Source organism: Octopus sinensis, linkage group LG17 (genome assembly GCF_006345805.1).
Source record: "Octopus sinensis linkage group LG17, ASM634580v1, whole genome shotgun sequence".
Classification (NCBI taxonomy): Eukaryota; Metazoa; Mollusca; class Cephalopoda; order Octopoda; family Octopodidae; genus Octopus; species Octopus sinensis.
Genome location: NC_043013.1, coordinates 12,693,310 through 12,706,242, shown reverse-complemented (window position 1 = coordinate 12,706,242; position 12,933 = coordinate 12,693,310). Strand labels below are relative to the sequence as shown.

The following is a 12,933-nucleotide window of genomic DNA, read 5'->3' as shown; positions in this document are numbered from 1 at the left end:
TATGCATGTCCTAAACAAAATGGCATTACTTTTTGACTCACCCTCGTATTTATTTTAATGTATGTCACTCTAGCGATTTTCACGTGTCTTTTTGTTCACATAATTTTGTTTTTTAATATATCCGTGAAATCATATATAGGTGGCAGCACCAACAGTCACCAGTCAAAATTTCCCACGTATATATATATATATATATATATATATATATATATATAAATGCGTGTGTGTGCATGCGTCTGTGGGTGTGTGTGTGTGTGTGTGTGTGTGGTGTGTGTGTGTGTGCGTGTGTTCACACCGCATATACCTATATGCATACATTCATATCGACATACACACATATATACGTATATGTGGATGTATTCGTGTGAATACAAGCATGCATTTATACATATTTGTATATGCATGTACACACACACACACCACACACACACACACATATATATATGCATACATACTCACACACAACATGCACAACACACACACACTAATAGACACACACTCACACACATTTAACTTCTGACTTCCACATTCGGTTAATTTTTTACCACCACCACTACTAGTACTACTACTACAACTACTACTACCACCACCACCACCACCACCACTACTACTACTACTACTACTACTACTACTACTACTACTACTATTTTTAGTGCTTGTGGTAGTAAAAGGGATTATTATTACCGTTGGTATTATTATTATATTATTATTATTATTATTATTATTATTATTATTATTATTATTATTATTATTATCATTAGTAGTAGGAGTAGTAGTAGTAGTAGTACCCCACCCCCTCACCTACTAAATTGTTCCCCCCTCAGACTCAACTAAGTGTTATCCCTCCCTTCGTTTATTCCAGTCGGTTCTTTCTACCCATTTTTAATTACAATTATCGAACCTGGCAAAAATTGATACAGGAGTGGAGGTGGGGTGTGAGGTGAGGTGCGGCGGAATGTGGCAGCGGTGTGTTGACGGAGTGGGGGTCATGGAGCCGGGGTGGGGATGGAACAGATATTTCGGTTGGGGGAGGGGTAAGGTTAGGGTAAGGGTGAGTATACCGAAACAAACCGGAAAAGATGGCAAATCGAGATATGTGTTGTTTGTAGCAACCAACAAACCAACATCAAAGTGGTATATCAACACCACCACCACCACCACCACCGCCAATACCACCACCACACCACTGCCGGCACCACCATCACCACCACTGCCGGCACCACCAGCACCACCACCACCACCAACACAACCACCATACCACCGCCATCACCACCATCATCATTATCCCCACCATCACTACCACCCCATCACCGCCACCACCCACTACCACCACACCACCACACCACCGCCACCACCACACCACCATCACCACCACACCACCATCACCACCACACCACCTTCACCACCACACCACCATCACCACCACACCACCTTCACCACCACACCACCATCACCACCACACCACCACCACCACCACACCACCTTCACCACCACACCACCTTCACCACCACACCACCATCACCACCACTACCAACATTATCTCTACTACCATTAACATTACTACAAACACCACAACCACCACCATCACTATCACCCCAACACCACCACCACCACCATCACATCCACTACTATTATCACCACCAGTGCCACAGTTTCTACCACTGCCACTACGACCACAACTACTACCGTTACCAATATTCCGATTACCATTTAAGCAACTATTGCCATCACAGTAGCTATGGGAATCATAGTCACACCTCTACCGAGATTATAAACCGTCAACGCCGACGCCGCCAATACCACCATGACCGCCACCACCAACAACAACACTATTGTCACTACTACCACCATCATCAACAGTACTACCACCATAACGTCCCCTACCACACCATCAGAGCCACAACTATCACTAACACCACCACCATCCCGACCACCACCTCCAAGACAACTACAATATCCTCCACAGCATTTCCACAGCCACAAAAACACAAAGAGTAGTAGTAGTAGTAGTAGTGGTAGTAGTAGTAGTAGTAGTAGTAGTAGTAGTAGTAGTAGTAGTAGTAGTGGTAGTGGTGGTGGTGGTGGTGGTGGTGGTGGTGGTGGTGGTGGTGGTAGTAGTAGTAGTAGTAGTAGTAGTAGTAGTAGTAGTAGTAGCTTCTTTATCTCTCCAATGAACCGAAACCAATCACCTACACCCGACTGCCGTCCACAAACCACCCGGATCATATCATAATACCAAATCGGACCAGACAGGACTGAATGAGGAAACATTGATGATGGATCTAACAAAAATATTTATCTGTCTCCACCCACCCACCCAGTTGCACCCGACTTCCACCCCTCTCGACACGTGATGGTCACTCACCATCTCTTATACCAACCACAGCCACCGCTCTCGACTCGTGATGGCCACCGACCCCTTTGTCCACTTCTTCCACCTCTTTCGATGTCAGTCAGATATCTAGTCGCTACCCCTTTCGATACCTGGTAGTCAGTTATCCACTTGCACCCGACTACCACCCCACCTCGACCCGTGATGGTCAGCTGCCTGATGATGATTTACCCAGGGGTACTCTTCAGCTGCTCCCCTCGACGCTTGATGGTCAGCTATTCAAAAACACACGTCTACTACCCGTCTCAATACTGGTGGTGACCTACCCATAGACTTCTCCTCTCGACGCCTGATGGTCAGCCAGCCACATTGTAACCTGATGGTTACCTACCCAGCGGGTACTCCTTTGACACCCATCTCGACGCTGATGGTTAGCTCCCCAATTATACCCGTCTACCACCTCAATCAATGCCTGGCTGAAACCTACCCTTAAGCACTTTTCTGCCACCCCTTTCGAAGCCTAATGGTCACCCACTCATTTTAACTCCAATATTATACTTCTCGGAGCCTGGTGCTCATCCATCCATCCACCCCCACACACGTACCCCTATACCGCCGTTCTCATCCAACCACTTGTACCCAACTACCAACCCCACTCGGCGCCCGATGCTCATTCGCTCATTCACATGTACCCACCACCCGTTTCGCTCTTATTTCGTTGTTCCTGCTATTATTTGTTTGTTTTTCTTTTCCTTGTCTTTGTTGTTTTGTATAGAGCGGGAGGGGAGGGGTGATGTAGATTGTTAAAATAGGTGGCGCTGCGGGGGCAGGGAAGTGAGCTATCGCCTTTAATAAAGTTTTTTTTTAATTTCTTTTTTTAAATTGCATTTGTTTAATGCTTTTCTTCTTTTTTTTTGCTTTATTGTTTATATTTTGTTGCTGTTTTAAATATTGTGTTGAATCAGATAAGCTTTTAATCTTTTAAATGATAAACAGAAATAAAATAAAATAAAAAATGAAATAAAAAATAATGAAAGACAACGCTGTCAAAGACTATACACATCACGCATTCACACACACACACATAAACATATACATATATGCATATATCTACACACACACACACACACACACACACACACAATAACATTAAATTCAAGACATCAAATACAACTCACATACACATACACAACAACTAACATCGCAAATACACACGTTTTTATCACATGCATTATACACATAGGGCACACGTATACACACACACACACACAAATACTGATATACACACACGCACAAAAACTGACACAAGCACACACATCAAATTGACACACGCATCAAAAACTGCAAACACGCATACATTTCACGCAAACGCACGTCATACACACACACGCACACACCCATGCACACACACACGCACACACCCACGCACACACACACACGCACACACCCATGCACACACACACATACGTTACACTCACACACACATGCATGCATGCAAGCATGCACACACACTCATACTTTCCACACACTTCAGACACATCAAACACTCCATATACACACACCACACACTTGACACATACATGAATACTCATACGCACACGCACACACACACACACACATTCACACACACACACACATACAGATAGATGCACGCACACACACACATACAGATAGATGCACGCACACACACACATAGATACATACGTACACACACACACATACAGATAGATATACACACACACACACACATCACTCTCCCCGACACGCTCACACACCAGCTCCATTTATACAACACACACAGACACACACATAAACACACATACACACACCACACATCACACACATACACGCTTATACACACACTCATCACACCATACTCCATACACACATTCGCACGCGTACATCCCAAACGCATGCGCGCACACACACGCACACACACAAACAGAAACATTCGCATGCACGCACACGCAGAGAAAGACACATACACACACGTATACAAAAACACATGTATGCACGCACACACACACACAGAAGCACACATGCACGCGCACACACACGTGCACACGTACAAACATTTACACACACACACACACTAAGAAACACACACATACATGCTAACAGACAACACACATACGCACGCACATCATCACCACGCATATCTATATATCTATGTATTTATACGTATGTGCAATATGTAAAGGTTGCGAAGGCACATAACACCGTGGTTAAGGTATTATGCTCACGATTATAAGGTCACGGTTTCGAACCTCTTCACCAGGCAGCGCGTTGTGTCCTTAAGCAAGGCACTTCATTTCACATTGATTCAGTCTACAGAGACCCAGTATGCTTAAATTAGTATCAGCCCATTGCCGGTAGAGCCCACTCTTCTCTTGCCCTTGCTCGATCTCGTCAGCTGTTACATCCTCGATGTTCCATGGGTCGAAGGCTCGAAGGATCGAAAAGCTGTCTACGTCTGCTTGGGATTACACAGGCACCTAGAATAATTAGTGAAAGCATCGTACATTCTACAAGGTCATACTAGCTTGCACGTGATCGCTATGGATATTGGTTTGTATCGGGATGCATGACAAGGAGATGAAGAGGCCCGCTTTGCAATCATGTGGTTTCGAGTTCAATCCGTGTACGTGACACCTTGGGCAAGTGCCGTCAACTGTAGCTTCGAGCCGACCAATACCTCATGAGTGAATTTCATTGACGGAAACTGTGCGGAAACCCGTTGTATACAAATGTATGTGTGCGTGCTTTCCTGCTTGTCTCACCAGGACTTGACAATCGGCGTTGGTTTGTTTACGTTCCCATTACAGAGCAGTTCGGCCGGCAAAGGAGACTGATAGAATAGATGCCAGAGTTAAAGAAAATCAACGAATACCTAGTCAAAACCCTTTACGTGTTTAATCGATTTGTTCGACAAAACCCTTCAAGGCGATGCTCCCGAATGACCGCAGTCCAGTGCATAGAGCATGCAAAAGAATTAAAAGAGTCCAACAATACTCTTTACTCTTTTACTTGTTTCAGTCATTTGACTGTGGCCATGCTGGAGCACCGCCTTTAGTCGAGCAAATCGACGCCAGGACTTATTCTATCGGTATCTTTTGCCGAACCGCTAAGTTACGGGGACGTAAACACACCAGCACCGGATGTCAAGCGATGTTGGGGGGACAAACACAGACACACAAGCACACACACACACACACACACACACGCGCACACACACACACACACACACACACACACACACGCATATATATATATGTCAGTGTCCAGCCCGTAAGCTTCTCTCTGTGTGCTGCCCTTGTGGCAAATTTAATGAAATAAAGAAGCTTGCTTCCCAGCCACATGGTTCCGGGTTCAGTCCTACTGCATGGCACCTTGGACAAGTATCTTCTAATATAGCGTCTGCCGACCAAACCCTTGTGAGTGGATTTGACATTCCATAGACACGCATACACTTAACGTAGTTCTCAAGGAGATTCGGCGTGACACGGAATGTAACAAGGCTGGCCCTTTGAAATACAGGTACTACTCATTTTTGTCAGGTGAGTAGACTGGAGCAGCGTGTAACAAAATGTCTTGCTCAAGGGAATCGCCGGGAATCGAACTCATGGAATTACAATCGTGTGCCGAATACCCTAACCACTAAACCACGCGCCGTCACATATTCCTTTAATATTGATTTCAAATTTTGGCACAAGGCCAGCAATTTCGGGGGAAGGTTAAGTCGATTATATCGACTCCAGTGCGAGACTGTTATTTATTTTATCGATCTCAAAAGGAAGAAAGGTAAAGTCGACTTCGGTGGCATTTGAACTTAGAGTGTGAAGTCGGACGAAATGCCGCCAAACATTTTGTCCGGTGCGTTAACAATTCTTCCAGCTCACCGCCTTACTTATTCTTTCCATATATCTGTCTATCTATCTATCTATATATATATTGATAAAACGGTAAGATAACAAAAGAAAGAAAGAGACCTCAATATTATGTAAATAGAGGAAATTTATCTATACAATATGTTACATTACTCGGTAGTCAAGATAAAACTCTGAGTTTCAGATGCCGAAGTGGAAATCCACAACACCATCTCTTCGGTTATCTGGCTATTTGAAAACGTTATGAAAAAATACCGTTAAAAATGAAGGGAAATTACTCTGTTATAACTCTGCTTTGCCTGCGTACTTATACATCGCTCGCATTTTTCGTCATAAAAATTATATAAAAATACATAAAAATATATAAAAATATATAAAAATATATAAAATCTTCTTGGGACATAACACAGAAAGCATGTTCTATCCGTTTTCTTTAGGGGACCAAAAACGTAACAGAAATTTAGTCACATGTGGGCATGATCCGAAAAGCTCTGTCCTTGTATTTAGACATGTGGTAGGGTCTAAGCTGCTTTTCCAGATAAGCCATCTCTCCATGTCGCATAAACCGCACCTTCCGCTGCCGTTAGTGTAGGGCTTACATCTGGCCAAAATCTTCCATTGTATGTTATAATCGACACCTTTATCTCTTAAAGACCAAATATGATTGGATAATTGTGTCGCTTTTCTTTTGTTCCAGTGCCTAAAACTCAAAGTGTGGTTATTGAACCTGGCCTTGAAATTACCCTCTGTCAGGCCCACGTATTTCTTCGTCGAAACGGTGTCTTTAGTGGTTATAGAGTTTACGGTAGCTTCATATATGATGGTCTTGGACATGCAAGCTCCATTTAGCGGGCACAATTCTTTATTCCTGCATGAACAGCTGTTTTCTTCTTGTGTTTTTTGTATGTTGTGATTGATTATGTTTTTAAAATTGGTAGTTGAACTAAAACTAATTTTTAAATTGTGTCTATTGAAGAGTTTCCTATAAGCATGGTTAACTGGAAAATGTTTATCTATCAGTGCTAGGAAATATTTACCTATATTGAAGGCCACCTCGGGTGAGTAAGGGGGCGTAAACCAGATGACCTTCCTATTTCTATTATTCCTTTTCCTTACTGTTGGGCTGGTGATAGATGTATATTTTATTTTTTCGCTAAAACCACTATCTTTTAAAGCTTTATTATAAACTGGGGCAACGCTATTGAAGATGTCCTCATTAGATGAAAGGCTAGAAATCCTCTTACTAATATTTTTAACTAAATTTTTGAATACTATAGGGGGATGGCATGAACCTACATTAATATAACTTAGTCTATCATTGGGCTTCCTATAAGGCTTATAAATATTATTATTAAGATCTAAGGAAACGTCTAAGAAATTGACAACCGTCAGGTTAGTGTCTATAGTTATACTAAGTCCGAAGTGTTTCATTAACTGGATAATATCCTTCCTAAAACGATCTTGTGCTGGTCTATTTGTATTAGCTGTTAAGGCGAGGGCATCATCTTTGTAGATGGCGAAATGTACGTTAGGAATGTCTTACCGAAGGTATCTAGGAGAAAGAGTCCAATTAGATCACAGATGCCTGCCCCATCATATGAACCCATGCTCACATCGAAAGCGCCCTCCGTGTCGGTGTTTTTTACCCACTTTGCATTCTCACTGAAAAGTAATGTCTTTCTAGCATGGAAGATTATATCCTTATCATTGGTACTAATTTCTATGAAGTCACTAGCGAAGATTAGGGCTTTATCTAGCAGTTCTTTAGAGATAGAGGCATAAAAATCAACAATATCGAATTGTGTAAACCTCGCTTTTTTCTTATTCTTAATAGCTTTAAACCAGTCTACGACTTCTATACTATTGGACCATTGCACTAGCCTAGTATCGGTCTTAATTTTCGTATTTATTTTATCTAAAATTTCTTTGCTAATAATCCCTAGTTCTGACTTGGCTGGGTTGATAAGCCTACATTTAGGGTTGGAAAGGAAGTTTTCTTTGTGATCTTTAATAGTAATAAAGGCCTCTTTTTGGGGGAGGGTTTCTATTTTTTTATCTAATTTAAGTTTAGCGGCGACGACGCTAGCTTCTTTATTAATTTCGTTATATGTCTGTGCCCTAGCCTTAGTATAATTATTAGTAATGCTGTTGTGTAAGAGTTGTGTGTATTTGCTGTTATCTACCAGGTATAAGTTCTTGGTTTTATCCGAAAAAAGTGCTTTTTTCTTGGAGCTTTTTATATGATCAATATCTTTTTTCAATTTATGTTGGAAATTGTTAAAAGACTTACGAAACTTTATTTTGCTCATGATCTTCAGCAGGTCCGCTTCGAAATCTTCCAAGCCTTTAATCCTAGGAGGGAATTTTTTGGATTTTATCCGATAGAAAATGTTTTCCTTGGTGTTCGCTTCTGTGTCAAAAAAGAAAGCCTTCCATCTCATACGCTTAATTACATCAGTAATTTTTTGCAGAAGTTTCTTAGAGTAAAAATCCTTTGATGGGATCGGTATATTTTTCATAGAATAATCTATGTGATATGCGTCCATATTAGATTCTTTTGTTTGTGAGAGTCCTCAACCGATGTTAGGCGATAATCCCAAAAAGGTCGTATTAGCTCTTAGTTGAGAATAACGTCGTCCAGGAGGTGATTTATTGATAAAACGGTAAGATAACAAAAGAAAGAAAGAGACCTCAATATTATGTAAATAGAGGAAATTTATCTATACAATATGTTACATTACTCGGTAGTCAAGATAAAACTCTGAGTTTCAGATGCCGAAGTGGAAATCCACAACACCATCTCTTCGGTTATCTGGCTATTTGAAAACGTTATGAAAAAATACCGTTAAAAATGAAGGGAAATTACTCTGTTATAACTCTGCTTTGCCTGCGTACTTATACATCGCTCGCATTTTTCGTCATAAAAATTATATAAAAATACATAAAAATATATAAAAATATATAAAAATATATAAAATCTTCTTGGGACATAACACAGAAAGCATGTTCTATCCGTTTTCTTTAGGGGACCAAAAACGTAACAGAAATTTAGTCACATGTGGGCATGATCCGAAAAGTTCTGTCCTTGTATTTAGACATGTGGTAGGGTCTAAACTGCTTTTCCAGATAAGCCATCTCTCCATGTCGCATAGGCACTGGAACAAAAGAAAAGCGACACAATTATCCAATCATATTTGGTCTTTAAGAGATAAAGGTGTCGATTATAACATACAATGGAAGATTTTGGCCAGATGTAAGCCCTACACTAACGGCAGTGGAAGGTGCGGTTTATGCGACATGGAGAGATGGCTTATCTGGAAAAGCAGCTTAGACCCTACCACATGTCTAAATACAAGGACAGAGCTTTTCGGATCATGCCCACATGTGACTAAATTTCTGTTACGTTTTTGGTCCCCTAAAGAAAACGGATAGAACATGCTTTCTGTGTTATGTCCCAAGAAGATTTTATATATTTTTATATATTTTTATATATTTTTATGTATTTTTATATAATTTTTATGACGAAAAATGCGAGCGATGTATAAGTACGCAGGCAAAGCAGAGTTATAACAGAGTAATTTCCCTTCATTTTTAACGGTATTTTTTCATAACGTTTTCAAATAGCCAGATAACCGAAGAGATGGTGTTGTGGATTTCCACTTCGGCATCTGAAACTCAGAGTTTTATCTTGACTACCGAGTAATGTAACATATTGTATAGATATATATATATATATATATATATAATTTTATAAATAAGGATAATATCGATATTTAAATATCGATCTTATCTAGTGGCCAGCATGGGAATAAATACCATACAAAGGTAATAATTATTTAAACTATAAATTAGGGTATCTGAGAGATGCTGAAATAGCAGTCAAAACTCTGACCCTAAAACCACCTTAAATGTTCATATCGCACCAGGAGAGAGGACAGAAAGACAAATAAACTTAAAATCTTTTTTGCTAGTTTATTTTGTTTTTCTGTCCTCTCTCCTGGTGCGATATAATCATTTAAGGTTGTTTTAGGGTTTTGACTGCTACTTCAGCATGGTAGTATCTCTCAGATACCCTAATTTATAGTTTATATATATATATATATATATATATACACGTATATATATATATATATATATATATATATATATATATATATATATATATATACACGTATATATATATATATATATGACGGGCTTTTTTCGGTTTGTCTATCAAATCCACTCACAAGGCTTTGGTCGGCCGACGCTATAGTAGAAGATACTTGTCCAAGGTGCCATGCAGTAGGACTGAACCCGGAACCATGTGACTGGGAAGCAAGCTTCTTTATTTCTTTTTTTGTTATATATATATAGCACAATGAGGCGATAAACCTCTTACATAGTTCAGAATTCTTTTTTTTTTCTTTTTTAAGCACAATGAGGCTATAAACCTCTTGCATAGTTCAAAATTGAAAAAATAAAACACACGCACGAGGCAATAATCCTCTCACTTTTTACATTTTGGAGACTCTTTTTGAGTCCAAACGTTCAAAACTTCAAGTTTTCTGTCCGATCAGGCTCCTCGCTTTATTGAAGCATCTATTCGGTTCCAAGCCGGACCACTTGGTCATATATCTAAAGGAGTCCGCTGGGAAGGAATTCATTATGCTGCACAGATCGTTATACCATATGACCTCTGCAGCCACCTGCGAAGGCCACTCAGGGTCCTCCGTGCAGGACAGAAGCCCCCCCCCCGGCGCTTCCTTTCAAATTTTTAAATTTCATTCTGTAAAGTTCCTCCCTTGTGGAAGAAGACCACAAATTCCTCCTCCAGCGGCACACCCGCCGAAGGAGAATCGGGACACGCCGACAGCGTGTCACAACCCGCCGGCAAAGTCCCGTTTTTCTTTTTTCCTTTCTTTTTCCCTTGGGCCGCAGGAAGGTGGTGTTCCTTTGCTGTGTCCAGCAGGTCCTCCTTTTCTCCTGCAGCCCTCGGTGGGCAACAATGGTTTGTTCCCCACCTTTCGCTTTCGTTTTTTCGAGGAGGTGGAAACCTCCTCGTCATCCTCCTCCTTCTCTCTCTCTCCATTGAGGGAGCAGGTAGTGATTGCTCTAATAACTGCTCCAGGATCCTATTTTGGTCCTTGAGGCAGTTTTTCTTGATGTGGCCGGTCTCCAGGCACAGGTGACACTTGGCGGGGGGCGTCCCTCGAGCATCACCGGATACCTAGACCCGGCCATCCTAAAAAAATCTAGGTAAACCAGACTTTCGGCTGATTGGGTCCATAGGGTCAAAACAGCTTTTGACCCTCCCAATCAGCCGCAGGCAAAATTTTCGCGTTGAGCAGCTTGGTACTGCTACCACCCAGATCCCGGCGGATAGAGTCCTCTATCCACTCGGGCTCAATTCCGGGTGGCAAACTGCAGACCCAAACCCTCGTCAGCTTCTTCCCACAATATATGGGAAGGAACATAATTTCCTTGCACTCCAGGGGCCGGCTTGCAAATTCGCAAGCTTCTTGGGGGAGTCAAATAGCAACCAGACCGTTGCATATTTGACTCCCCGTGAAATAAATTTAATGGCCGGCATGTATTCTGCCAGCTCTTTCAGAATTGTGGCTTTCGGGAAGACGGTTATGGTATCTAGCGACTTTGAATAAGTCCTCAATACCATCGTCTTCCTTTCGAGCTCTTTTAGCCATGTTTTGGGAGGTGTAAATTCCCACACTAATAATTCCTTTGCTATTTAAAAAAAAAGTTCAAATACAGTTCACAATAGAGTTTCAAATGAAGAAAGATACAAAAAAAAAGAAAGACACAACAGAAAGGAAGAAAAAAATTACAGTTCAATAAAGTTTTTTTTTAAAACTAAATGATAGATAAGAAGCAGAGTTCAAATGTTGGCAAAGGAAATAATTTTCGGCCGAAAGGTACTCCATGCCTTTGTATAATCCACAGAGAATTAAACAATTTCTCACAATTATGTGAGAACACACACCCGTCTCCACCGCAAAGCAGACAAAAAGCTCCGAATCCAGTAAGAACTCCTTGCTTGTACAAAAAAATTAAACCTACAGGCAACAAATCCTACTGGACTCAAAGAGCAAAAAGTCTTACCTTATAGTAGAGCGTCTTAGAAATTCAATTTTCGTCCGCTGCACACCAGCATGACGACTTCAACAGGCGAAGGAAGAACTCAGAACGACTGGAACCGGAAGCAAGCTTCTTATCACACAGCCACGCCTGCACCCATTACAAAATATGGAACGCTTCACAAATTTGCGTGTCATCCTTGCGCAGGTGCCATACTAATCTTCTCTGCATCGTTCCAATTTTAGAATATGTACTGCCGTAGCTAGTACAGTTTCATTTTTTAACGCATGCAAAAGACTGCTCGGGTGTCAGATTCGACAGCGACCAAATATTGTTGCAATGGCGTCTAATTTTGAAACGAAGTTTACTCTTTTTCCTCTTTGTTTCAGTCCCTGGTTTCAGTCTCTGCAGACATGTTTGAGGACTGCTTTTATTCACTTATTCATTAGATTGGCCATAGAGGCCTTACAAAGAAAGGAAGCTGCGGGTTGGACGAAGACATAATGAAATGAAATGATAAACGATATGATAATAATGAGGGCAACAAGCAACGCTCGCCAATTGCTGTTTACCTGAGCACATTGTTCTTTATAAATACTGTATTTGAAGTAACAAACCATGTTTGAGGACTGCTTTGTG

At 41.1% G+C, this 12,933-nt stretch overlaps 1 non-coding gene across 1 annotated transcript; it reads right to left on the bottom strand.

Annotated features, from left to right (window-relative positions):
- Nucleotides 1-12,456: 12,456 nt before the first annotated feature.
- On the bottom strand, nucleotides 12,457-12,563 carry LOC115221133. Its single transcript, XR_003882612.1, has one exon. It is a non-coding gene; the product is annotated as a U6 spliceosomal RNA (small nuclear RNA).
- Between the last annotated feature and the right edge of the window lie 370 nt (nucleotides 12,564-12,933).